Source organism: Eucalyptus grandis, chromosome 9 (genome assembly GCF_016545825.1).
Source record: "Eucalyptus grandis isolate ANBG69807.140 chromosome 9, ASM1654582v1, whole genome shotgun sequence".
In the NCBI taxonomy this organism is placed as follows: Eukaryota; Viridiplantae; Streptophyta; class Magnoliopsida; order Myrtales; family Myrtaceae; genus Eucalyptus; species Eucalyptus grandis.
The window spans coordinates 24,710,522-24,716,521 of record NC_052620.1 but is presented as its reverse complement, the minus strand read 5'-3'; positions in this window follow the sequence as shown (position 1 = coordinate 24,716,521).

Below are 6,000 nucleotides of genomic sequence, written 5' to 3'. Positions count from 1 at the left end.
GTTTGAAAGTGCAATCGTTTCACAAGGTCTTGAAAGAGGCATATCTCTTTTTTCAATTATGATTACGTAATCCAATTTTTTCAAAAGCTTATAATTTGATTGTTGAAATATTTAATCAAGTTGGACTTTAGGAATCTTCCCATTTTCTATGTTTATATCTTTTCTATGTATAAGACCTTGATTTGAAGATATTCTTGATATAAAACTAGAGAAAGAAGTTGATTTTTTTAATAAATTCATTTTAACAAGTTTGTTTTACACTACGTAGGTTTTCAACTAGAGCTGACCAACGGTCTCACCACACCAACGGAGGTTTATTGCCAGACCACTATTGATTAAACAAACCTCACTTAAGATAAGTTTGAGTCAAACTCGACAAATCTATTAAAAAGAATGTATTCAGTTAATCAATATTTCCCCCTAGATTTAACGCCACATAACCCTCAAGGTTTGAGGATCTATATAAAGAAAAGAAGTTAGCAAAGAAGATTTTTAATACATCTTTTAGAAAATTGAGTGGTAATTATTTGCTAATTTAATTGTCTATGTTTATTAATTTTAAAATAAAAGTGAAAGAGTTCGATGACTTCTATATCTGAAATATAATTAATGTAATCAGTGAACTTCATCGGTTAAATTTACGTGTTTTGTATAAACAAATAAAATGAAACATTCACATGGGCGATAGTCCGCACTCAAAAGGGTATGGTGAAAAATAATTAAATTTACATGGTGACCTCACGCAAGGGCAGTAATCTCCACTCGAGCAGAGATCCTATTGATAAACAAACTAAGGGAAAAGTTAAATGTGAGTTGCCTCTGCAGGGGCAGTAGTCTGCACTAAACTGGAGATCTCACTTATATGTAAATAAAATAATAGAACTTAAATTATAGAATAATTATGCCAACCAAACTTTGGTTTGTAATTTCATTAAGAGGTAAAAAAAAAAAAAAAAAAAAAATTTCATTAAGAGGTAAATAATACTTATAAATAAAGTGGTACAAGTGATTAGGGGATGATTACAGATTGAGAAGTGAATACAAATGTTTCAAATTATTGGAGAGTGATTTTGGGTGTTCTTCTAGAGTGAAGAAGTGAAGGCAAGATGATGAAAGTTGAAGAGGAAAGTAAAAGAAGGAAAGATGGAGAGAACTTAAAGAAGCAAGAGAATATTTGATTTCTAATATAAAACAGAAAATTCAAAATAACTAAAAATTATTGTTTTCATTTGTTTCGATTTGCAATAGGTTTTCAAAATCTTAGTTAAAAATTAGATTCGTTATTTGCTTTTCATGAAAAGGTACCAATTGAAGTTGGGGGTTTCTTCAAACAATAAGTAGTTGAGCCAACTATTTAATGAAACGATATTGAACATATTTCCCATCTTTTCTCAAGAAACAAGTGGGCTATTTCTTTATAAAATTATTCTCAATTTCAAATGTGAAATTCAACTGAGATCTCTTCGTTAGCTGGGGAAGAATTCATCCAAATCATAATTTTTAGGGACATATCAAAAGAGAATTGGATTTGTATGTATATAATTGTATTTATATTTATTACATATCTTGGATATATTAGTACAATTTATTAGCTAATAAATTTTTATTAAGTAACGATGGAAGGGATTAAAAAATAAATAGAATAGAAAAAAATTCAAAAAGTGACAAATTATAATAAAAAAGTAAATGATAATCAAGTAGAAGACCCCGAATTTACAATTTACAAATTCAAACTTGAAAATAAGTTTTCTAATTCTCGAAGGAGGTGTGGACACCAAAAACTGACCAACTTTTTGGTTAATTTTCGCATAAGCTGTCGCGACCAATATTTTCGGGTGTGAACCACCTTGGGTTTGGCTAATGGATTGTTAAGCCTAGACTTAACTCGGGCTCTCTCAAGCCCATACCAATTCGCGACTTAGGTTCAAGTTCTTAACATGCAAATGATATTTCAATTAGGAGTCGCCACTAATTTATTTTGATGGGTCGATTAGAAACCCAAGTAAAATAATGGGAGAATTATTTTACTCCTACGAACTAGAGATTATGGGTACGGGGACTTGGTTACGCTAGATTTCTCTAACGCCCTTTCAATACCTTTTTTTTTATTTTGAAAAATGTTTGGCAAGTAGCTTGAATTAATTTTAGGCTATTTCCCTAACATGTGAGGCGATCATGCGGGTGCGCAATCCACCAATTTAAGACCCAAGAAAACAAATAATAAAAAATGCAGGACTTTCCTCGTAGCAACGAAAGTATCTGCGTTGTTAGTTTAGAATTCACATAAGCAGTCCTAAATATGATTTCTAATTAACATGCAATTTCTCTTCTTGTTTTCACTTAATTAATGAGAATCATGCTTTATGCAATGTATGCCACTATTTAACATAAAATGATATGACATGGCAACATAACTTAGCTATATGACCTAAGCAATATGACATAAATAAGCATGTAGCCTATCCTAAGCATGAGATGGATTTATTCTAAATAATTTTTTGTATTTTCCATGAGATTCGAAATTAAAAAAATGCAACACTTAAATATGCAATCTAAATTAATCTAATGATTGACAATTTCTAATTAAATGAACCTAACAAAAATCACTAAATGACGTGCATTGTATGAGCCTAATTCTATATGACGTGCACATGATTTTTATTTTCCTAGTAAGCATGCGATCTATGCAATGACGTGCAAAGAATGTCCTGATTCTAATTTTTTTTATGAAATTCGAAATTTCCAAATAATTAAACGTGTAATTCAAATTTAAAACTAACACCCTAAATGAATGCATTTTTTTTTTTTTTCGTTTTTTCAAAAATTCGAAATAAATAAATATCCTATTCTAAACATGCAGGATAACCCTAAAACGATGAATATTCTAAACAAACCTAATCTAAGTCAGATTTTTTTTGGATTTTTCCTTTCTTTTACCGGAGCAATCAAAATAAGACATCAAGACCAACACGGCAACAAATCAAGCAAGATATCATCCATGTCCATTTTGGAAATAAATTGACGAATCGTATATCGCGCATGAGATTGGATTGGCCAATTTCAAATAAAATCGCGAATCGTATCTCGAGCGTGAGATCGGATTGGCGATTTTTCCGTGCGATTGCGAGTCGTATTTCGAGCGTGAAATGGGACTGTCAATCATATGCACGTTGCGAAATTAGGAAAATTTCCTAATTCATAAGGGCACTTCAGATTACGGATATGATAGCATATCGGGAATTTCGATCATATGTATCGAAATTTCAAATAAGAAAACTGAATATTCGGAAATTTAATTAGATAAGATTTTTACCTAATCCGAATATTAGCTTCCAAATAGGGCAAGTCGCGAACCACGATCCTTGGATGATGGATCAATGGAGGAACAAGGGAGGTGTAGCAACTTGGACACTTGCTGGCCACCAAAATTTGTTGTTGAAATCAACAAAGCGTTCTCGATGAAAGAGTGGGTATCGAGAGAGAAAGTCTCCATTGACCTCAAAGAAATTGGCCTCCCTCTGAGAGAAAATCTCCAAAGTGGCGTGCCTTCCTTTAGCGAAAGTTTTATCTAAACTTCCTTTAAAGATGGACTTGATAACTCACGAGAGGCAACAACAATGAGCTTGAGGAGACACCAGCAATAGGTCGTGAGCGAGATGGTCACGGTGGTGAGGAGCTGCGACGACCGCAAGAACACACGAGACTTCCCCGATGGATTGAACTGGAGCGTTTGGAAAAACCTACAAAAGAAATTCAGCAAGCACAGCAAGGCGATTGATATGGCTCGGGGTTGCCGTTATTGGCCAGCGTGGACAAAACGGATGATGGCGGAGCAATCGAGTCGGAATATCGATAGCGCTTGAGTGCAGGACACCCGAGCTTTGCTAGAAGTGACGTCGGACTTGTTGAAGCCAGGTTACAGGAGCAGGAACGGTGGTAGTGCTCGGAGACCGGCTGAGGACTTTGCCGGTTGTCTTGTGCTCGCTGGATTCGGATGAAATTCAGTGGGAAATCTGGGTCCCGCTGAGCAGTGCTTGCCCCTTGGAAATTGCTCACCGGCCTGGAATTGCTGGAGATTCTGGTTTCGCTGAGTTCCCTTGTATTGATCTTCCGTTGACCTACAAAGAGAAAAAGAAGCAAGAAACTTTTTCCTTTTTTACATCTCCTCCCAATCGTGGCTATCGTTTTCTATATCAGGGAGTTCAACCAACATTAGAATATTTCAAGGAATGGCAACAGAATATATGGGAACCAAATTGACCAAAATTCTTAGCTAGCTCTTGATATCACTCGGATGTGTTTCCAAATTTGGACTTGTCGGACGGCAGGAGTGGGGATGGTCACCGTGGGATGCTCATGAACACATTGAGTAATGGCTATAGACGTGGCCAACGAGGACTAAGAATTTGGCACGACCAAACAAAGAGGCTTGATGATAGCGTGCAAGCACGGATGGGACTTATTGATTGCAGCTCCGGGGGGTAATCTCCCCACAAGGCTGTTCTGAATATGGTGAATGACCTGCAGAAAAAAGATTCAGCTCGAGAACACATCCGTGGACTAGAGATGTCGTAGGGATGCTTGAACGCTCTCTGGAATTGCAGGAGCTCGTCTAGAATCGCTGGGCGTTCGTTGGTGGGACTCCTGGATCACTGCGACACTCGGCATGGCGGTGCATGGCTTGTGATCTGGGCAGTGCTCGGCTTGTTGAATTCTTGCCATAGTCCGCAACTCGGACAAACCAGCGGGTTGTCCTGTGGTGCAGGAGACAACAACTTTGTCGACGCTTCCAGCGTAGACAACTTGCTAGAAAATCCGGAAATAACCTGTGAAATAGAGAGAATAGAAACGCAGGTCGTGAGACCAAGAGGAAGCAGCAACGTCAGGCTCAATTCGGCTGAGGAGGCACTTGAGGAAGAAACGCTTCCTCTCTCTTATTTCTCCTCTTTTAGTCAGAAGCTCCCTACGGATGATAGAAAAATTCTCCCTCTCACACACTCTCCGTATCTCTTAATGTGGCCGTGTATTCAATATGTGTGGCCTCCTCCTCAAACCCTATGCATTTAATCTATTTATAGGCCATGATTAGGGTTTTAATTTTTCCAAATCCGTATCCACGAAAATTTCTTTTTCCAAATGCAATATTTACTTTTTATACGATTTAGGATTGTAAGAGGATTATTCTAAAATTTGAAATCTCGCACAAATCAATCCGTAAAATCTTTCCGAGGATACGGGCTTGAGCCGATTTACTCCCTTCGGGCTTAGTCCAATTCACCAAATTAACATTCTGAACCATTAATTTGAACCCATTTGTCACCGGCCCAATATAAATGCAAATTAAAATAAATGCACCTAAAGCTATATGTTATGCAATTAATTAATTAACTAATATTTTTAAGGGTTAAAATTAATCCCTAATTTTTTTTAATTAAAAGGGTCACCAAAATTTAGGTGTCAACACAAGCATTAGACTTAAATAATAGTAGAATTTGGTCAACAATGAACAAAACAATTGACAAATTAAAGAGAGACGGTAACACGCTAAGGAAGTCATTGACAACATCAATCATCAAAAAGAGTTTTTATCAAGATTTGGTTCAACAAACCAGAAGCCAGGTGTAGAAACGGGGGACGGTGAGGGCTGTCAGTGGTGTCCCCTATTCGGCTCAGGGGCGAGGAATGAGAGGCGAGCTCTATAGATCGGACTAGGTCTAGTCGCCTTGCATTCCTCCAAGCTAGAATCCTTGGAGCTGTGATGTGCAAGACTCAAGCTCAAGGCTTACCTCGAATGCAACTTGGGGAAAACAAGGACAATAGGCTTGAGGGTGCGTTTGGGAGCCGTCGAGCGAGCTTTGGGCGTGGCCAGACGGTCGGAGGACTCCTTTTTTCCGGGCTCTCCCTCTCTTGATTGCTTTCTCCTTTCAGATCTCTCCCCTTCTCGGTCTCTCTCCCCTTGGACTCTTGCTAGAGAATCTCCCCTCTCTCTCGCCTCTCTCC